Source organism: Rutidosis leptorrhynchoides, chromosome 5 (assembly GCF_046630445.1).
Source record: "Rutidosis leptorrhynchoides isolate AG116_Rl617_1_P2 chromosome 5, CSIRO_AGI_Rlap_v1, whole genome shotgun sequence".
Taxonomy (NCBI): domain Eukaryota; kingdom Viridiplantae; phylum Streptophyta; class Magnoliopsida; order Asterales; family Asteraceae; genus Rutidosis; species Rutidosis leptorrhynchoides.
In genome coordinates, this window is record NC_092337.1 from 197,394,224 (window position 1) to 197,419,008 (window position 24,785).

The window sequence follows — 24,785 nt, forward strand, 5'->3', positions numbered from 1 at the left end:
ATATCCGTTGGACTTAACTTACCTACTCCTAATCTCTTATATAATGAAAGAGGCATAACACTTACACTTGCACCTAAATCTGCTAGTGCATCATACATGACACAATCACTAAGTAGACAAGGAACAATAAATTCACCCGGATCACCTACCCTAGGTGGAGGTTTTGGTGGAACTGTCTTCACCGGGTTTATATTTACGGCTTTTGTTTCTTGCACTTTCTTATTCTTTTTCTTCTTCTTCTTTCCAGAGGTATCACAATCTTTATTACCTATAACTTGCTCATACTCAACTCCTATTCTTGGAAACGGGATGGGTGATTTGTATGGTGCCACCACTAGCTTTACATACTCGGGTGGTGGTGGTGTAACTTCTTCATTGTTACTCTCATCTAAAACCTTCCCATCTTCTGGTGCTGGTTTTTCAGAATTCGTTGAAACCATATTAACATTCTCATTCCGAGGATTTACTTCAGTATTACTCGGTAGCTTTCCTTGTTCCCTCTCACTCATCATGCTAGCAAGAGTACCTACGTGTTTTTCTAGATTCAAAATGGAAGCTTGTTGAGTTCTTAATGACTGATCAAATCTCTCGTTCGTTTGGGTTTGAGTTTCAATAAATTGTGTTTGAGATTCAACTAGCTTGAATACCACGTCTTCCATATTTGACTTTTTCTCTTCGGTTTGTTGTTGTGGTTTATATAAGCCAGGTCTTTGTTGATTGAAAGTGTTGTTTTGAGTTGGTTGGTTATTCGGACCTTGTTGGTTATACCAGTTATTTTCGGGTCCTTTTGGATTGTAAAGAATGTTTTGATTTCGATTGAAGTTTAGCTTTGGCGGTTGATAATTATTTTGATAATTATTTCCAGGCCTTTGGTTCATATAGGAAACATTCTCTCGTTGTTCCAATGTTGGTTCAATGTGACAATCTTTCAATAAGTGTGGTCCACCGCATAGCTCACAACTGATTCGTATTGCGTGAATATCTTTATTCATCTTTTCCATTCGTCTTTCGAAAGCATCTATTTTTGCTGAAACGGAATCAAAGTCATGGCTAGAATCGGCTCTAGCCACTTTAGATGAATGAAAAATATCTTTTTCTTGGTGCCACTCATGCGAGTGGGAGGCTGTGTTATCAATAATTTTGTAAGCTTCAGTTGCGGTTTTCTTCATAATGGAACCACCAGCTGTTATGTCGATGTCTTTTCGTGTAGCAACGTTGACACCTTGGTAGAATATTTGTACTATTTGATAAGTGTCTAAACCGTGTTGAGGACATCCTCTCAACATCCTTCCGAATCTTGTCCACGCCTCATATAATGTTTCATTTGGCTTTTGTGTGAACGTAACAATTTCTCCTTGAAGTCTCACGGCTTTAGATGCCGGAAAGAATCTTTGAAGAAATTTTTCAACTAAGACATCCCATGTGTCAATCGCCCCTTCAGGTAACGATTCTAACCAATCTTTGGCTTCTCCTTTTAAAGTCCAAGGAAACAACATGAGATAGATCTGCTCATCTTCCACTTCTCGGATTTTGAATAGTGTACAAATTCTTTTAAACGTACGAAGGTGTTCGTTAGGATCTTCATTCGGTGCACCACTGAATTGGCATTGGTTAGTTACCATGTGTAGAATTTGTCCTTTGATTTCATAATCTGGCGCATTAACTTCTGGCTTAATAATGGCGTGACCTTGGCCCGTGCGTGTGGCTCTCATTCGATCTTCCATACTTAGAGGTTCCGTTACTTCCATAATTGAATTTGTTGAATACGAATCACTAGAGGATTCTGATTTAATGGTTTGTGGCTCAGGAGGAATAATTAGTGGTTCAAGATCTTGGAATTGTCCTTGAATATGCTCCGGGTTCTTAATTGTGAAGTCGGGTTCAAAAGATGGATTATCGGAAATTTGAGTTGGAGTTCTTGTTCGACTAGATGACGATTCTAAAGAAAAATCAACGGCGACAATATTTGCTAAATGTCTTGATCTAGTTACAGGTGGTGAACGTACAAAAGGTGGTGAACGTCTTGCTCGGTGCATTCACTGAATATCCTATTAGTTTTTAAAAGGAAAGAAAAATTATAATAAGTTATCCAATCAATAGACTTTTCTGATTTTGCCCACGTTTCGAATAGCCAAAAGATGCAGCAGAGGGGCAGGATTCGTTTGGTCTCAATATAATTGAGTATTGTTTGGCTCCAATAACCCGGTCCACGTACAAATCCAACTATTACTACGAACCAGAAAATTTTGATGTCTATCAATTTGACCACTTAAAATAAATTTTCGTAATTTTAAGAAATTTAGAGAAGAAGTAGAAAAAATTCTAAGTCCTAAAAACTAGAATGGCGAGAAATAAGAAAGAAATAGATTGCGCGTCGAAAAATGTCGAAAAAAAAAGGTCGAAAAATAGGCGTCGAAAAATAAAAATAAGAAAGTAGCGCGAAAAACGGCGTCGCAAAATTCTAAAGCACCTAAATCTTAGTCTAAGGAATAAGCACTTAAGGGATTTTACGGCAAACCTAAAAATTCTAGAAATAAAAATAACTATGCAAAACTAAACTTAATACTAAAAATTGTAACTATAGTCTAAAAATCTAAAGGTAATAAAACTTAAAAAAAAAATTATTATTTATTATTTTTTAAAAAAATTTTTTTTTTTTAAATTTTTATTTTTATTTTTTTAAAAAACGAATTTTTTTTTTGCAATTTTTTTTTTTTTTTAAAAACGAATTTTTTTTCTTAAAAAAAACGTTTTTTTTTTACAACTTTTTTTTTTTTTAAAAAAACGATTTTTTTTTTACAAATTAATAATTTTTTTATAATTATTATTTTTTTTAAAACTTTTTTTTTAATTCATTTACTATTCATGAATAGTAAATGAAAAGAAATTAATTAATTTACTATTCACATGAAAGCGACATGATAGAAATTATTAATTACAAGTTACATAATATACCCCTGAAGTATTTAATAAATACGACTTTTTAAAACTTTACGTATCAAATTTTGATTCTAAAATATTATTATATTATTATATTCTATTTCAATATTATTATATTATTATATTCTATTTCAATATTATTATATTATTATATTTTATTTCAATATTATTATAATTAAAAATATAGCGTTTTAGCTCTCCCCGGCAGCGGCGCCAAAAACTTGATGATGTAGCGTGAGGGTACGAAATAGTATTATTTTTACTAGGAAATACTACAAAATATGACACAAGTTTTATTAATTTACGGATGGGATATACCTAAACCTTGCTACAACACTTATAGGCAGTGTACCTAATCGTAGAGTAGTGTAGTTTTTAGTAAGTCCGGTTCGTTCCACAGGGAGCTGGTGAAGTTAACGCTATATTATTAAGTTTATTTGTAAAAATATATATATAAATAAGTAGTAGTATTATTATAAAATGGGGGTTTTACCGTTTAATGACCGGTTTGTCGATTTTAAGCGTAAAAATAAATGACAAAAATTAAAGTGCGTAAAATAAATTGCGATAAATAAAATGACAGAAAATAAAATGACAGAAAATAAAAGTGCGATGAAAAATACAATAAAACAATTATGCTTATTTAAACTTCCGTAATCATGATATTTAACGTTTTGATTTTAATTAATTGTTACTCGGGTTAATTGTCCTTTGTCATGGTTTATTTGATACCTATCTGGTTTTTATCCATAATAGTCCATCGATCATAAATATAAAGTGCGAGTGTCCTCGTCAAATTACCCTTATACCCGAAGTCAAATATTCCAACTAATTAAGGATTTAAACTGTAACGCAGTTATCACTTCTGTCAACAATTACACCAGTTATCACTGTATGTAATCTACCCCTGTTTTGATTAGATATGAATATTAATTTACCCACTTGATCAGTTTGAATAATCAATTACCCAACCCGAATAATTAATTAAATGATTATAATAGATTCCATATGAACGTCACTAAATAGGACAACCATAATCATTATTAATTATTAGGATAATTAATTTGAAGATAGGTTCGACAGACTCCAATGAGTTGTCACTCAATTAGACAATACCCCCCATCTATTAATAGTCAATAGTCAAATTTCCACAAGTGTCGGTCTTTTGCCCAAACCTTAATTATGGTACAAAATTCAATAACCCCGTCTTAATATTTAGTCAAACATCACGATTACTTCGGCTTAAATAAGCATAATAATAACTTAGTTACGAGACATTAATTTAAAAAGGAAGAACATAACTTACAGTGATTATTAATCGCGTAGCGTTACACGGACAGAGTTCCTACTTTAAAACCTGTAAAACATTTCTTACAATAACCCAATTATTATTAATCTTAAATTAAACTTAATATTATAAATATAAATATAAATTACATAAGAAAGAAAGAAGATTGGAAAAAGGTGTATCTAAATCATCGATTTAGATGACCTTTTATAGGCAAATGATAAATTGAAATTTTCACTTATGACCCCTGAACTATGCTCAATTAACAACTTTTTATTATTTAATATTATTTTTATTATGAATTATTTAAATATTATATTTTATTCTTGTGCATAGTTGACTCATAATTTTTACACCGTTGCGTCGAGCGTTGAGAGTTGACTCATGTCCCGGTTCCGGATTTTCGAACGTCCTTTCGTAAAATTTTTTATCGTGTACTTTGCGTTTTGTAACTTGTACTCTTGTCATTTTTAGACGTTCTTCATCAATAAATTGAACCTTTTGAATTGTATCTTGTACATTTGAGCTTTTTGGACGTTTTGGTCTTTCAAATCTTCGTTTTTGTCTTTAAATCTTCATTTTCGAGCGATTTGCGTCTTTCGTCTTAGCACTTATTTATTTAACTATTACAACTAAAAATAAGGAAATTACATTTAAAAACTTTACATGTTGGAACGATATTGCTACTAAATATATGTTCATTTGGAACACTATCACTCTTCATGCGCGTCCTCGGATTCGGAAACATAGATTCTACATCTATCTAGTCGCGGTGTGTTCCCTAAATGTCGTGTCTCGTCCTCGAGCTTTTGTGTTTCCTTTAGTTTCGAGTTTTTGTGTGTTATGCGTTTTTTAATTGTGCGTTGGGTTGTGGTCTCTGTCTTGTCTAGCTTCTTGCTAGCTTGTTTCGTATATTTTTATATCTTAATAAATATTACTTGCCTTTCAAATATATATATATATATATATATATATATATATATATATATATATATATATATATATATATATATATATATAACTCTATTATATATATATATATATATATATATATATATATATATATATATATATATATATATATATATATATATATGACTCTATTTTATATATATATATATATATATATGACTCTATTATATATATATATATATATATATATATATATATATATATATGACTCTATTATACCAAACACGTACTAAAAAAACAAATGTCAATCAACAAATAAAAAAATAAAGACAAGATATATCACTATTTACTATATACATTAAAAGAGAGTCTCGATTAGCTAATAAATGTTTTCAAAAGGGTTAAAGCCAAAAATAGGCTACAAACTTACACAAATGTACCGATGTCGCCCACAAACTCATTTCCGTCCTACCGTCGCCTACAAACTTTCAAAAAATGTGCTAATATCAACATTTTATAGTTTTGACATGTTACATACTAATTTTGACCTGATAATATATTTTTTTTTTTTTTTTAGAATTAAGATCCAATCCACGAACGACACGTGTTGATAATAACCAGTTTAGCAGGTAACAAGTCATTTTTGTTTACATTGATACACTTTTTGAAAGTTTTTGTTTACATCGGTACACTTTTTGAAAGTTTGTAGGCGACAGTAGGACGGAAATGAGTTTGTGGGCGACATCGGTACATTTGTGTAAGTTTGTAGCCTATTTTTGGCTTTAACCCTTTTCAAAACCCCCTTAATTACCATTAGATTGGAAAATTACATTATAATACCCCTTGATCCAACGGTACTTAATCATCCACTAAAAAAATTAGCTAATAAATCAATTTTACTTACACACTATCCCTAAAATACTCTTTTACTAATTAAAAAACACGGAACACATGAATAAACAAAAAGAGGGGTTCACCAAATCAATTTTATTTCACGACTGCATCAGAAAAAACCTAACGTCACCCCAAAATCCAATCAGATGTAAAACCCTTATTCAAATTCTTCATTTATGTTACTCAAAAATCAAATTCTTCTTGGATGTCAATTAAAATCTAGAATCAATTCATCCATTCACCTAAATCGAAATCGCATCCTCTCTACGCTACTCTCAACGTCGATCCAATCGCTGCTCATCCTAAACCTAGATCGCAATCACAATTTCTTGTCATCAATTAAGGATTTATTTTACTGATCGTATTTGTGTTTCGGATTTTAGAGTTCTCAATCGAAGCGATTGTAAGCGGGTTTATTTTTTGTTTTGTGATTCGACTAACAACATCGTCACCGTTTGATCCGACTTGCATATCTGTCATCGTCATGTCGTACAAGGTATTTTCACCATTAATTTTTTTTTTTTTTTTGTATGGTGAAATTTGTATTATGATGTTTAGTTATCATTATCTCGTGTGTTGTTTTAATTTTGTCTTTAGGATATATTGCTATTTCGTGAATTAGGTTTTACATCCCATTTAAGCAACTAAGGGTGTGTTTGGATGAAACTAGCCAGAGCTTATAGCTGGAGCTGGAGCTTTTGGATTAGAGCTGGAGCTGGAGCTTATTTTTTTAGTTGATAGCTGGAGCTTATTATTTTTTATAAGTGTTTGATAAACTAGCTGAAGCTTATTTTCTAGTTCATAAGCTCTACTTTTTTTCATAAGCTACTAGAAGTAGCTTATTTTTCTAGAGCTTATGATTTTCATAAGTTCTACTTTTTATGTCTACCAAACAAAGCTTATTACTTGGAGCTTATTAAAATCATAAGCTCAAACTCATATAAGCTCTCATAAGCTCCCATAAACTTCCCTACCAAACACACCCTAACTACATGAACCATATGCTGTTTCTAAATCCTGAAACATCTTCCACATATAAAATCAATATTTATATCGAGTGTTGCCAAGAAACCATTATGTTTTGGGAGTTGGAGTATTAGCTCTTATCGCATATTATAACAATGATAGAAGTGACTAATTGCCTGTATTATTGAGATTTTGGAATTCAAGTATAACTGTTAAATATAATCTTTATACATCACGTCAATTTATCATTGGAGCGATATTAAGTCGAATGATAAAATGAATACTATAAGAAATGTTCACACAAGTATACGACATTATGTTTCATTCATTACTATCTAATGTTATTAACTATCTAATGATTATTTATTTGATTTAGTGTAGGAATATTAATAATTTTGTTTCGTGTAGGACTATTAATAATTTGGTTTCGTGTTTGGTGTTTAATGGCAGGATGATTCTTTCAATCTTTTAGTGATTCAAGCGGTTATTGCAAATCGAGGTGAAGTTCTATTTATCTATAAGATTTGTAGTTTGATAGTTAATATTATTAGTAGATTTAGTAATGAGCAAAATGAATTTGAAATGTATTGAAAAAAATCTCAACAAGAATGAATCTTGCAGATGTGCCAAATTCATGCTGTTATGCAAATGCATCATTAACTGGAACATTTAAAAGCCTAAGAAGGTTACTGATAAGGAGTAGCAAATTGGGGTGGCGTTATCAATCAAAATGGGTTTGTGTCAAAGTGGATAAATTTATACATGGCCAACAGATGTGGTTGGATATGGACTCGAACAGGTCAGAATTTTTAGGCAGGTCAAACTGGTCCGGTCTAAATGGGTTGGGGCGGGTCAAATTGTGTCGAGAAGTGTTTCTAGATTTTCGTAATACAAACATTTCAATCTTCAGATTCGCGTTTTTATTACTTTAAGTTACTTGTTGTAGTTTAACCTTATTTGATATGAGATAAAGATAACTCAAATCATACTTGCCACTTCTATTTTCTGTGTATTTTTTGTGCTACGAGCCTACGCCTGAGAATCTTATGAATATTTTCAGATTGACTCGGAGCTATTTGCAAAGATCCTACGTTACATAAAATGTGGAGTTGAAAGCGACGCTACACTTCAATGTGGAGGTGATAGATTGGGCTCTAATACTTTTGAATTTAAGTCGATTACTTTAGTCTGAACAAGTTTTCTTTTTTATATATTTCTAGACATTTGAACGTGTTTATTTGTGTAATCGTGGTTGAATTTTTCTCTTTCAAATGTGAATGACAGAGTGATCCAGAGTTGGCACAAATCATGCTTGGCAACGACCTAAATAAGTTGCAGGATCTCTTACGAATGCGTCACCGTCCGAGATTTGACTTAAGTCGCCAACAAGAAGAAGAAATGGTAAGCTTATTAGTTTTTACATCTGCTATGCTCTACAAGATAAGTATAAATAAACGTACACATATTACGTGTATGTTGGATTTGATCATTTTTCAAATGAGCTCTGTATTGATTTAGCGGTTCGACAAAAACAAGCACTACTTGATGTGAAAGCACAAAAGAAAATTGAAGCTGCAAGGTGTGAGGTATGTTGTTTTCATAGTGTTAAATTTTCGTGTTAATTCTTTACATTAAATCACGTTTGGACTAATTATTTTACAGAGTTATTGATGAGAACTGGGCTGCTGCGCTAGAACACAACCCTGAAGCTTTTGCAAGTGTGGCAGAGTATTCTTTGCTATCACCTTTTAAACATAAAAAAGTGGAATTTTTTTACCAATCAGTATAAAGAATATATTTGAATCTTATTTTTTAGCTCATGCTTTATGTTGATATGGAAGTCAACGGTGTTCACATAAAGGTTATGATGGTTGATATCGCATATTTTATACACGTTTTCCTTAGCGATATCGATCACATTTTAGTCCGTTCGGATACGATTTGGCGGTATTTTGATGATATTGAGAACGTCCGAGTTTGAAGAGTTTATTGTAAAAGAGTGGCGTTTTATGGAGTTTTTGAGGCATGTTGTTAATCGATTATTATTATTGGTGCCCTGAGGTTGGAAATGTGAAGTACATATCGGGTATTGAGGTTTTGAGTTAATTTAAGTGATGAAAAAGTGCAGAAGAAACGTGAATGCCAGAACACGTTTAACGTCGCAGCGCGAAGGGTTAGGTCGCGGCGTGGTAATCAAAAGGATTCGATATCAGGAAAGGGGCTAAAGAAGGGTTCAGAACCAGTGTTGGGTCGCGACGAGACAATCTCAGCTGCGGCGCGGCATTCGCCTAGTTTCAAGCTCAGGAGGGGATTTAAGAATGTCCCAGTTCACATTAAATGTCGCGGCGCGATAATTGAGGGTCGCGGCGCGGCAGTAGGTCGGCCCAGATGATTTTGTGGGGGTATTTAAGCCCGAAAAATACCCTAATTATTCATTATTCCATCCAGACGAATTCCAGCAGCTTTTGGGCGAATTTTGGTGATTATTGGGGAACCCCAATATCATTCGATCAACTCAATCATTCCGGAAACGCGTCTCGATCCGTTCATCATTCAAGAACACGATTTTCATTAGGTTTAATTCTTATCATCATAATGAATACTCTTAGTTGTTTATTTGTGATTTTGTTTTTAGCCATGATTGTTGGCTAAGTCTTTAATGTTTGTTTAGATTGAATATTCGTATGTGTTTGGATGATACTTAAACGTTTAATTTGATTCATACATGATAATTATGAGTTTTGATTAAGAATCATTCTTATGGGATTTGATATTTGTTATTTGGATTGATTAGTGATCTTGTTTGAACAAAGGGAACCCTGTTTCAATTTAGTGAACTGATTTTCAATTGATTTGTCTTAATCAATTGGGTGTTTACTGGACCAAGGGGTAAACCGGGTAACATAGATTGAACAAAATAGGGGTGAATTGTGTGGAGCTAACGCATAATCAATTGAATCTTAATCTTATAATTAGTTAATTACTAATTCACAAACGAAAGAGGTCTTTGGTGAAAGGGAATCCTAAGCCAATAAATCATAGTTTGACGTGTTTGCTAAAAGAGAACTCTAGGTAAACCGACTCTGTAATTGCATGTATTGATAAATAGAACTAGTGCTTAATAACAAATCATCCGACACTGCGAATAGGAGATCTAGGCTAACATTCTTTTATCTATTGAATTCAATTATCTTTATTTTCGTTGAGTCTGCAATTTGATTTATTTAAACTTAAAAACTAAAAAAAAATATTGTCTTTTACTTTTAATCTATCCTTGATTTGGTTAATCGTTAAATAGCCACAAAACAAATTATCTCGTACTTTTAATTTTCATAGATTAACTTAGTTTAATTTCATTAGTTGCAATCTTAATTCTCACGTTTAAACTGTCCTTGGAACAATTTCGAAATTACCAACTTCATACTATTGCACGATCGGGTACACTGCCCGTTAGTGTGTAGTAATCTTTAAACCGGCATTTTTCAGAGATAAATTATATACTAGATTTTACACATCAAGTTTTTGGCGCCGCTACCGGGGACAGTTGTGTCGAAAATTAAGATTGTTATCTAATTGTTCTTAGTTTAGTTTTAATTATAGTTTATTATTACTTTTCGTTTATGTAACATCCCGTCTTTTTCCGTTTACCTTCCTTTTAATCATTTTAAAGTCCGTTATATAATTATAACATCTTCCGTTAATACGTGTTCTTAAAATATTCCGTTTAGGTAATTCACGCACTCGTTTCAAACTCGAGGGACCAAACGTGCCAAGGAGCCAAACTAGTTGACTAGGTCAACTAGTCAAACTCCTCTCCTCCATTCATTCATCCTTCACCCTTTCCACTACTTACACCTTTTTGCTCTCAAACCCTCAAACAAGAAATCATCATCTAAATTCGATCTAGCAATCGTTCTTCAAAACAAATTGTATATTTGGAATCCTTGCAACTTCCTCTTTGAATCCATACCGATTTCATCTCTTTGGGGTAACTTTCTAAAAACACTAGATTCTTTGTTCTTGATGTCTTTAACTTATAAAAGTGTTAATTAGTGTCTATGGCTCAAGTCTAACATGAATATGTGATTTATATGCTCGATCTTGTTATTTTAAGTAACTAGCATTGTGACGACCCAGAAATTTCCGACTAAATTTAAACTTTATCTTTATATTATTCTGACACGATAAGCAATGTTTGTTAACTTAAATCTCAAGGATTTTAAACTATGTTTATACATTCATTTAAACCTCGACCAAATTCCAATGATTCACGAACCATTAAATGAACATATATGAATATGTGTATATGTTATAAATTGAAAATGTCAACAAAGTATTTAAACGTATAATGCTTTATATGAACGTATTTGTTTCAATATGATTATCGACGAAATTAAAAAAATATATTAAATGATTGAATTATCAGAAACATTGAATTATGATTACAAGTCTCTGTTGAGAGGTCCACTATGATTTGAGAAAATCTATTCCTCTTAACGATATTCGGAATAATTTGTAAAGTTATTTATAAATAAAAATAAAAAGTCTCATTTACGAAAGTTAGACAAAAGCTAGTGGAGAATTGGTTTTCATAATATTCTATTAATCTATTTTCAAACATACAAAAACGTTTTCAGTTTAAAAAGAACTTTATTATTAAAACGTATATAACTTTTATAAATATCTAGAATCACTTTTGACAACTCATTACTTAACCAGTATAATAAATATAACGATATATATATTTTATTTCATTAAATATATATAACTATTTAAATTAATATTATATATATTTATACGTGTATTATACATACATAGTTTTTATACTTTTACTATACTTTAACTTTAATAATTCACTTTAATAATTCATACTTTAATAATTCACTTTAATAATTCATACTTTAATAATTCACTTTAATAATTCATACTTTAATAATTCACTTTAATAATTCATACTTTAATAATTCACTTTAATAATTCATACTTTAATAATTCACTTTAATAATTCAAAAATCTATTATAAATAGAATTCAATAGGTTTTATTATTTCATAGAAACTTGAAAATATATTTCTCTAAACTCTCCTAATCGATTTATATATATATATATATATATATATATATATATATATATATATATATATATATATATATATATATATATATATATATTTGCTCTGTATTATTTCAAGATATTATTAGTATACATAAAATATTACGACGGAGTGATGTCCGAGTGATTTCAAAATAGTTTTTTTGAATGAGTCGAAGCTAAGGAAATTATGGGTTATAGCTATGGAGGTGATGGGTATGGTTCATGGGTATGCTCGTGAGGTCAATCTAGTGTTTATCATCTCCGTTGCGTCTACGTACTTTCCTGCAATATTGAATCTCAATATTGATACGTGAGCACTCATAACTTAACTTTTATATATCAATAGTGTATCCCCGACTAGTGCTCGAGTATATAGGATTATGCATGCTTGTACATTCGATATTGTCCTTAGATAGGTTTGTTGAATCCTGAATTAGATACATATGCTACTGAGATAGGGTATATGATATGCATGTCATTGAAAAGCTAGCGAAAAATTAAGAACTTTTCATTTAGATATCGAATGGTTTCGATGAACGGATTTGAAGTTATAGTCAACTGAATTTTAGTGTTATTGTTAAAATGATTATTATTACTATCGTCGTTATTATTTTAATAGAAATATCATTGTTATTATAAAATATCATTATTACTATTATGTTAGTATTATCATTTTATCATAATAACATTTTTAGTAAATATAAATATTGTTATTTTTTTTATAGAATAATAATAATTATTATTACAAAATAATACAACTTTTACTTATTATTATTATGATCAATATTATTTTATCAAATAAATAGGGGATACACAGATATTTTTCACCACGCGTAATATAATTACATTAATAATACTTACCACTATAGTTTTACGATATTAAGTGAACTTTATAAATTTTACTACTTAAGATATATAAAAGTATATTTTATCATATATAAACGTTAATATAAATTTTTATTAATAAATGACTTTTATTATTATAAAATCTAATAAATATATTTAAATATATAAAACGACTATAGTTAAGTTATATAATAAACACGTATAAATTTTAAAAGTCATTTTGGGTCAAGTTGACTTTTGTTGACTTTTGCATATTAGTCTCGAGCATTAGGATTGTGGTACACTATGACTTGACCAAAAATTGTTAGACAAATATTGACCAACATATAAATAAATATAATTAATATAGGTTCGTGAATCCGAGGCCAACCTTGCACTTGTTAAATGACGTTATATGTATTTTTACTACGAAATACAGTATGGTGAGTTTCATTACTCCCTTTTTATATATATTTTTGGGCTGAGAATACATACGCTGTTTTATAAATGTTTTACGAAATAGGCACAAGTACTAAAACTAATTCTACGTGGGTTTAAACCAGAAATATACCCTTAGCTTGGTAACATTAAACTACTTGTCTATGTACGGTAGGCGCGAATCCTAAAGATAGATCTATTGGGCCTGACAAACCCCATCCTGACTATGGGATGCTTTAGTACTTCGAGGTTATTTTAAACACACCTGATCTGGTGTACTTCAGAGGGTAAAACATGAACGTTAAGGCTTGTTACCGGGTGCCTACAACTTATAGAATACTTTTATACACTTGCGAGTGTACATATATTTATAAAAGGAAATCTTGTGGTCTATTAATATATTGAAATGATTGTTATGATAAACCTATGAACTCACCAACCTTTTGGTTGACACTTTAAAGCATGTTTATTCTCAGGCATTATAGAAATCTTCTGCTGTGCATTAGCTCATTTTAAGGATATTACTTGGAGTCATTCATGGCATATTTTGGAAGACGTTGCATTCGAGTCATTGAGTTCATCAAGATTATTATTAAGCCAATTATAGTTGGATGTATTATGAAATGGTGTGCATGCCGTCAACTTTCGTTGTAAAGAAAGTTTTTCTTTTAAAAACGAATGCAATGTTTGTAAAATGTATCATATAGAGGTCAAATACCTTGCGATGTAATCAACTATTGTGAATCGTTTATAATGTATATGAACGGGTCATTTCAGTTGGTATCAGAGCGGTGGTCTTAGCGAACCAGGTCTGCATTAGTGTGTCTAACTGATAGTCGTTAGGATGCATTAGTGAGCCTGGACTTCGACCGTGTCTGCATGTCAAAAGTTTTGCTTATCATTTTTGTCGGAAATTGCCTGCTTATCATTCTTAGTCTAGACACGTCTTACTGCATTGATTGCATGAATAGTGTATAGACAAAATTCATATCTTAGCGTATCTGCTAATCCATATCTTAGGGAATATCTGTTGCTGTAAACTTTGTCTGACATATCCCGTAATTTCCTCCGTAATCTACGAAATCTTTTGCGCTATATATATAGATATTCTATGTAATTAGAATACCACCCGATAGCCGAAAAATCATTTCATATCGAAAAATCCTTTATTCAATCGAACGAAATGGAATTTGTCATTAGTTCAAGTCCCTCGAATTCCGATATGGAATCCCACTCAAGCTCCGAAAGCAGTGTGACCGGAATGGATCAACCAATTAGCCATCATCTATTCTGGATGAATTGGGGATAGGTTTGTAGCCTCCTCAATAATTGGAGACAGGAAGAAGGTGATCCCTTCCATCCACCACATTGCCCTCTTGGAGATGAACCTGAAGCACTTACCGGCAAACCGGTCCGAAACACCATTTTCTCTCTCATTTACAGAGTATCTCGTCACGATTATATACTACATCAAATTCTAGATTTTATTTATCCGCTCGTCTGAACCGATAATCACCCCGGTGTAATAGAAGAAGTCAACGAGCTTCGCGCTCGAGTAGTGGCTTTAGAGAATATGGTGTAAGGGTTACAAACACCAACAAATAACGAAGTATTAATTCATAATTTCAATTTTATTGAATAAATACTCCGTAAAAGTTATGTAATTTCTAAAGTCTTTAGGGATTATTCAGTTCTAGTTTCAACCGTAAATCAAATGAGTTTAATTTAATATTAACTCATTAAATCTATGTTACATCTGAAGAAAATATGCACATATATATTTTCATAAAGACTGTAATAAAATTTTGTTGTACAAAATATTAATTGTGAAATTTTTTTTTAACGGGTAAGTAATACCCGAGAGATATACAAATTCACAATTAATATGTTACATTTTTCGAATCTGATTAAGCAAATCATCAACTATACTCCCAAAATCTCACAACAATATACATTCTTGTATAGAAATCAAAACAACCATTCTCACCCAAATTTGATTACGCATTCTGATTTTGACAAATCAAAATCCAAGTCATGATTTAACAGAAGACATCACTCTTAGATTCCTACATCTTTCAAAGCTATACTTTGACTTCAAAACTGTGTTAGAACATCATATGTATATTAACGATTACAAACTGTGTTCAAACTCTCCGAAGTTTTTGAAGACACTTCAAACAATGAACAATCGAGATGATGATCCAACCACATATTACCCACATTTATGTACCTAAAAAGCTCTCGAAGCCAAAGTCATAGTTCGACGCGTATCCGTGTCAGACCCTTTGGCATTTATTAGCTAAAATGACTTTTCAATTCCTTTTCAAAGTAGACAGTTTTGTCACAGCTCCAGCATGTCAACTTTGACTTTTCAGTCTGACTAGTCTTATTATAGCCTCGATAGATACGTTGCCCTTTCATCATCGTTACTGGGGACCTTTCATATCTCGCCACCTTAGCAATAAACTTACCAACAACTTCAATTATCTTTGACTTTTTGAAAAATCATTATATTTAGTGAAATCACATCTTTTACTCATTCGCATCTTGTAACGAGAATTGTCATACGAATCATCGAAAAACAGTAACCAGTATTTTGAAATCTCGCAGCATGTCTACGCCAACAGTTATATGTGTACGTAAAACGTCTATCTCCTGGACTTACATACTTTGAATGTGAAGTTCTGAAAAATATTTTGAACTGCAAACTAGTTCTTGAAATGCTAACGAAGCATCAAAAACTGTAAACGAGCTTAACAGTAAAAAGTTTGATGACAAAGAATAGTAAGGTGGTAAAGCAGAGAAAAAGAGAAGGCTTGGAACTGGAAAACGGATTGAACAGACTATGAAGGAGGCTGTGGACAAATCACAAAGACTAAATCTACCTTCAAAGAATCCAAATGATTCAGTGCCTGCTAAAGTCATTAACGAATACCTTACTCTTTATTCTAAACCTTTACAGACAAATCTTCATCATCATCCATCAATATTAGAAATTCTAAGATATTATCATATCTTTCATTATAAATATCCACGATATTTCTGAAGATATTATCACAACTAATCTTATCTGAAGTCATTTATCTCTTTGCGCTATCAGTGTTACATCATATAAGAAACTATTAGTTTCTATATTCTATAAACTTTCGAGTTTAAATTATGAATGTTTTGAAGTAGTGTTGGGAACTGAAGAATGAGTTAGTATAATATAATGACACTTGATCAACGTGATTATATTACAGTAAGTCATGCTGAGTTTCTAATGGGACATGATGATTTACAGACCATGCCGTCATCATGTTCCATGTTACATGACTCTTGTATTCTATTTAATCTCTAAAAATATCAAGAATATATTTTCTTGATGATTCGGTCTTTTCAGGGTATTCTGGTAAATTAACAAATCAAGATCGTGCCATTACCATTTCCTTCTTAGAACATTAACTATGTTCATTCTGAAATTAATATCTGCGAAAACTGGACCATTACAAACGTTGCTTAATCGCAAGAAGAAGAAACGAAAGGACAAAACTCCAAAATAGAAATTGGAGTATAAATCGCAGCAAATAGAAGGGAGCATTAACTGTGGATGTCAATGATTATAGAAGACAAAAGCATGGGCTTTGAAATATAAGGGAAGATATAAAACCCAACAACCACCCAAAAATTATAAACCTTATATATCGATGCATATAGCAATATAAAGACACGAAAGAACTAAAAACACTATAAAACCGAGAGTATAGTAGAAGTAAATAGATTCTTCCGGAGGCAGATGAAAAAGAAGAACGACAGATATGAAAGTGAGGAGTATATCGAGAATCAGTACTGGATGAAGCATATTGACAAATACTTTAAAATATGAGTTGAGGGAGAAAGAATAGAAGGTGTGAGTTGTAAGAAAATGAAGGAGGTGGATTTATAGTGAAATACCCGACAGAGAAATCAAGATGGATTATCGTATTAATTCGAAGAGAATCATAATCTCCTTAATCACCAAAGCATCAAATCCAACATAGATTACAAAGATTTTCTTTAAATTCGGAGATTAATTGTGATGACGTCAAAAGATATGACGAATCACTATAATCTTATTTCCTTCATTTACGATAACTTCCCTCATACGCTTCGAGTAATCGAATTATTTTATCCATACTTCTTAAACATGATAAAACTTCATAATCGTCATAATAACATTCTCATTGTTAGCTATAACGACCTATATCAAATTTCGGGGACGAAATTTCTTTAACGGGTAGGTACTGTGACGACCCAGAAATTTCCGACTAAATTTAAACTTTATCTTTATATTATTCTGACACGATAAGCAATGTTTGTTAAGTTAAATCTCAAGGATTTTAAACTATGTTTATACATTCATTTAAACCTCGACCAAATTTCAATGATTCACGAACCATTAAATGAACATATATGAATATGTATGTATATGTGTATATGTTATAAATTGAAAATGTCAACAAAGTATTTAAACGTATAATGCTTTATATGAACGTATTTGTTTCAATATGATTATCGACGAAATTAAAAAAATATATTAAATGATTGAATTATCAGAAACATTGAATTATGATTACAAGTCTCTGTTGAGAGGTCCACTATGATTTGAGAAAATCTATTCCTCTTAACGATATTCGGAATAATTTGTAAAGCTATTTATAAATAAAAATAAAAAGTGTCATTTACGAAAGTTAGACAAAAGCTAGTGGAGAATTGGTTTTCATAATATTCTATTAATCTATTTTCAAACATACAAAAACGTTTTCAGTTTAAAAAGAACTTTATTATTAAAACGTATATAACTTTTATAAATATCTAGAATCACTTTTGACAACTCATTACTTAACCAGTATAATAAATATAACGATATATATATATTTTATTTCATTAAATATATATAACGATTTAAATTAATATTATATATATTTATACGTGTATTATACATACATAGTTTTTATACTTTTACTATACTTTAACTTTAATAATTCATACTTTAATAATTCACTTTAATAATTCATACTTTAATAATTCACTTTAATAATTCATACTTTAATAATTCACTTTAATAATTCATACTTTAATAATTCACTTTAATAATTCAAAAATCTATTATAAATAGAATTCAATAGGTTTCATTATTTCATAGAAACTTGAAAATATATTTCTCTAAACTCTCCTAATCGATTTACATATATATATATATATATATATATATATATATATATATATATATATATATATATATATATATATATATATATATATATATATATATATATATATTGCTCTGTATTATTTCAAGATATTATTAGTATACATAAAATATTACGACGGAGTGATGTCCGAGTGATTTCAAAATAGTTTTTTTGAATGAGTCGAAGCTAAGAAAATTATGGGTTATAGCTATGGAGGTGATGGGTATGGTTCATGGGTATGCTCGTGAGGTCAATCTAGTGTTTATCATCTCCGTTGCGTCTACGTACTTTCCTGCAATATTGAATCTCAATATTGATACGTGAGCACTCATAACTTAACTTTTATATATCAATAGTGTATCCCTGACTAGTGCTCGAGTATATAGGATTATGCATGCTTGTACATTCGATATTGTCCTTAGATAGGTTTGTTGAATCCTGAATTAGATACATATGCTACTGAGATAGGGTATATGATATGCATGTCATTGAAAAGCTAGCGAAAAATTAAGAACTTTTCATTTAGATATCGAATGGTTTCGATGAACGGATTTGAAGTTATAGTCAACTGAATTTTAGTGTTATTGTTAAAATGATTATTATTACTATCGTCGTTATTATTTTAATAGAAATATCATTGTTATTATAAAATATCATTATTACTATTATGTTAGTATTATCATTTTATCATAATAACATTTTTAGTAAATATAAATATTGTTATTTTTTTATAGAATAATAATAATTATTATTACAAAATAATACAACTTTTACTTATTATTATTATGATCAATATTATTTTATCAAATAAATAGGGGATACACAGATATTTTTCACCACGCGTAATATAATTACATTAATAATACTTACCACTATAGTTTTACGATATTAAGTGAACTTTATAAATTTTACTACTTAAGATATATAAAAGTATATTTTATCATATATAAACGTTAATATAAATTTTTATTAATAAATGACTTTTATTATTATAAAATCTAATAAATATATTTAAATATATAAAACGACTATAGTTAAGTTATATAATAAACATGTATAAATTTTAAAAGTCATTTTGGGTCAAGTTGACTTTTGTTGACTTTTGCATATTAGTCTCGAGCATTAGGATTGTGGTACACTATGACTTGACCAAAAATTGTTAGACAAATATTGACCAACATATAAATAAATATAATTAATATAGGTTCGTGAATCCGAGGCCAACCTTGCACTTGTTAAATGACGTTATATGTATTTTTACTACGAAATACAGTATGGTGAGTTTCATTACTCCCTTTTTATATATATTTTTGGGCTGAGAATACATACGCTGTTTTATAAATGTTTTACGAAATAGGCACAAGTACTAAAACTAATTCTACGTGGGTTTAAACCAGAAATATACCCTTAGCTTGGTAACATTAAACTACTTGTCTATGTACGGTAGGCGCGAATCCTAAAGATAGATCTATTGGGCCTGACAAACCCCATCCTGACTATGGGATGCTTTAGTACTTCGAGGTTATTTTAAACACACCTGATCTGGTGTACTTCAGAGGGTAAAACATGAACGTTAAGGCTTGTTACCGGGTGCCTACAACTTATAGAATACTTTTATACACTTGCGAGTGTACATATATTTATAAAAGGAAATCTTGTGGTCTATTAATATATTGAAATGATTGTTATGATAAACCTATGAACTCACCAACCTTTTGGTTGACACTTTAAAGCATGTTTATTCTCAGGCATTATAGAAATCTTCTGCTGTGCATTAGCTCATTTTAAGGATATTACTTGGAGTCATTCATGGCATATTTTGGAAGACGGTGCATTCGAGTCATTGAGTTCATCAAGATTATTATTAAGCCAATTATAGTTGGATGTATTATGAAATGGTGTGCATGCCGTCAACTTTCGTTGTAAAGAAAGTTTTTCTTTTAAAAACGAATGCAATGTTTGTAAAATGTATCATATAGAGGTCAAATACCTTGCGATGTAATCAACTATTGTGAATCGTTTATAATGTATATGAACGGGTCCTTTCAAGCATGAACTTGAATTTTAGTATGTTTGATCTTGTAATTTGGTTGCTTAAATGTTGTTAGATGTTAAAAATGCATGTATTAAATATGTTACTAGCATCACTAGCTTAATTTTGATGTGTAGGTTGATTAGGAAAACATCACTAACATGATTATTGAATTCATGATTTTGAGTTAGGGTTTGATAGAAGTAAAATGAACTTTTGATGCACCAAATGCTTTGAAATGTTGTTGGTAAGTGTTTAGTTGCAATGTATGTTTAATTACCTTCGAAACGGCATATCACATATGTAAATTGGATCACCGAATCATGAAACGCATTTAATGAACTTGAATGTAATAAACGATAAGCATTTAATGTGGTTTTGGTTGTTGTAAATGATGGATTGATTGATGAAATGTGCTTAGTTGTTTCCTCGTCAAAATACCTTTCCAACGATATAGGATACATGTTATAAGTGTTTTCGGATCATATGTTGTGTTTGATTAGAGTTTGGTTCGTGCACTTATGAATTTCAGCAAGCAGAACCTGTATACCAGTTTGGACGCCGTCCAAACCTTTGGACACCGTCCAGTGCTTCATTGCTGGATGCCGTCCAGAACTTTTGGACGCCGTCCAAATGAACTGCCAGGGACTGATCTACTTGGTCATTTTTCGTTTAATTCCAACTATGCTACGCACCTCCGATTAACATGTAACTTGTTCTAACATGCTCATATATGATTATAAAACTCAGAAAAATTGTCCGAGACCCGACCCGAACGTGCTGACTTTTTCGTTGACTTTGACTTGACCAAAGTTGACTTTCATTCAAACTTAACCAAACATTTATGCAATTGTTCTAACGTACTTTTATACTTGTATCTTGCATGAAACTTGACAATTTGACTCACATGCTATATTAATCTAGTCGTAACGAGTCATAGGACTAATTGAACACTTTAACTGACCGTGTTTACCGATATTGATACAACCTATTGTTTAGGTCGAGACTAGCATTCTTTCTTGCACATGTTTACTTTGTGAAGTACATTTACCTTCGTGCACTCAAGGTGAGATCATAGTCCCACTTTTATTTTTTTTAAACTTACATTTGGGATGAGAAAACATAAACGTCTCGTTTTACAAAGTGAACACAAGTACGGAAACAAACATTCTACGTACGAGTTAGAACAAAAATTCTCAATTCGATTATCATTAGTTACACTTGCCGGGTGTAAGCGAGAACTTATGTTGTATGGCCATATGGGTTTGACAAACCCTCATTCGGACGGTTCGCTATCGTTATTCGGATGAAATATATTTTCGAGAAACAGTGTAGGTTCTAACACTATGTGTATAGGGTTCGTGGAAAGTTAAGCCTTGATAATTGGGTGCTCGTGATAACAATTTTTAGAATGGTTTACTATTATTTCAACGTTATGAAACTTGTGGTTCATTTGTACCTACTCACTTACTTACTTAAACCTATGATTTCACCAACGTTTTCGTTGACAGATTTCTATGTTTTTCTCATGTTCTTGAATAATAGGTGTTTCATACTCCCGCTCACTATTTTTGATACTTGCTTGGATGTCGAGTATACATGCATACATGGAGCATCTTTTGACTTACTTTTAAATCGTGTCGCATAGGTTTCATTTGTATGTTAAACATTGTAATGTAACTAGTCGTTGAACTACTTTTGTAAACTTGAAACATCTTTACATTTGAAATGAATGCGACATATTTGGGTCAAACATCATTTTAAAGACTTATGACCATGTAACGGGACCTAAGTAGACGGCGCCGCCAATGACGATTTTGTCGGGTCGCTACAGATGGTATCAGAGCGTTGGTTGTAGGGATTTAGAGTTCATTGGTGTAGTGACCCGAACTTTTCCATGTTTATATATATTAACTGAGATTGATATTTATATAATTAAATGTTTCCAACATGTTAAGCAATCAAACTTGTTAAGACTTGATTAATTGAAATATGTTTCATATAGACAATTGACCACCCAAGTTGACCGGTGATTCACGAACGTTAAAACTTGTAAAAACTATATGATGACATATATATGGATATATATATATATAGTTAACATGATACTATGATAAGAAAACATATCATAAAGTATATTAACAATGAAATACATATGTAAAAATAAGACTACTAACTTAATGATTTCGAAACGAGACATATATGTAACGATTATCGTTGTAACGACATTTAAATGTATATATATCATATTAAGATATATTAATATATCATAATATCATGATAATATAATAATTTAACATCTCATTAGATATAGTAAACAATGGGTTAACAACATTAATTGAGATCGTTAACTTAAAGGTTTCAAAACAACACTTACATGTAACGACTAACGATGACTTAACGACTCAGTTAAAATGTATATACATGTAGTGTTTTAATATGTATTTATACACTTTTGAAAGACTTCAATACACTTATCAAAATACTTCTACTTAACAAAAATGCTTACAATTACATCCTCGTTCAGTTTCATCAACAATTCTACTCGTATGCACCCGTATTCGTACTCGTACAATACACAGCTTTTAGATGTATGTACTATTGGTATATACACTCCAATGATCAGCTCTTAGCAGCCCATGTGAGTCACCTAACACATGTGGGAACCATCATTTGGCAACTAGCATGAAATATCTCATAAAATTACAAAAATATGAGTAATCATTCATGACTTATTTACATGAAAACAAAATTACATATCCTTTATATCTAATCCATACACCAACGACCAAAAACACCTACAAACACTTTCATTCTTCAATTTTCTTCATCTAATTGATCTCTCTCAAGTTCTATCTTCAAGTTCTAAGTGTTCTTCATAAATTCCAAAAGTTCTAGTTTCATAAAATCAAGAATACTTTCAAGTTTGCTAGCTCACTTCCAATCTTGTAAGGTGATCATCCAACCTCAAGAAATCTTTGTTTCTTACAGTAGGTTATCATTCTAATACAAGGTAATAATCATATTCAAACTTTGGTTCAATTTCTATAACTATAACAATCTTATTTCAAGTGATGATCTTACTTGAACTTGTTTTCGTGTCATGATTCTGCTTCAAGAACTTCGAGCCATCCAAGGATCCGTTGAAGCTAAATCCAATTTTTCTCTTTTCCAGTAGGTTTATCCAAGGAACTTAAGGTAGTAATGATGTCCATAACATCATTCGATTCATACATATAAAGCTATCTTATTCGAAGGTTTAAACTTGTAATCACTAGAACATAGTTTAGTTAATTCTAAACTTGTTCGCAAACAAAAGTTAATCCTTCTAACTTGACTTTTAAAATCAACTAAACACATGTTCTATATCTATATGATATGCTAACTTAATGATTTAAAACCTGGAAACACGAAAAACACCGTAAAACCGGATTTACGCCGTCGTAGTAACACCGCGGGCTGTTTTGGGTTAGTTAATTAACAACTATGATAAACTTTGATTTAAAAGTTGTTATTCTGAGAAAATGATTTTTATTATGAACATGAAACTATATCCAAAAATTATGGTTAAACTCAAAGTGGAAGTATGTTTTCTAAAATGGTCATCTAGACGTCGTTCTTTCGACTGAAATGACTACCTTTACAAAAATGACTTGTAACTTATTTTTCCGACTATAAACCTATACTTTTTCTGTTTAGGTTCATAAAATAGAGTTCAATATGAAATCATAGCAATTTGATTCACTCAAAACGGATTTAAAATGAAGAAGTTATGGGTAAAACAAGATTGGATAATTTTTCTCATTTTAGCTACGTGAAAATTGGTAACAAATCTATTCCAACCATAACTTAATCAACTTGTATTGTATATTATGTAATCTTGAGATACCATAGACACGTATACAATGTTTCGACCTATCATGTCGACACATCTATATATAGTTCGGAACAACCATAGACACTCTATATGTGAATGTTGGAGTTAGCTATACAGGGTTGAGGTTGATTCCAAAATATATATAGTTTGAGTTGTGATCAATACTGAGATACGTATACACTGGGTCGTGGATTGATTCAAGATAATATTTATCGATTTATTTCTGTACATCTAACTGTGGACAACTAGTTGTAGGTTACTAACGAGGACAGCTGACTTAATAAACTTAAAACATCAAAATATATT

General features: G+C 30.9%; 1 non-coding gene across 1 annotated transcript; it reads left to right on the plus strand.

Annotated features, from left to right (window-relative positions):
* The first annotated feature begins 1,257 nt into the window (after positions 1-1,257).
* LOC139850880 (small nucleolar RNA R71) lies at positions 1,258-1,364 on the plus strand. The gene has a single exon (XR_011760256.1). It is a non-coding gene; the product is annotated as a small nucleolar RNA R71 (small nucleolar RNA).
* Positions 1,365-24,785: the final 23,421 nt, after the last annotated feature.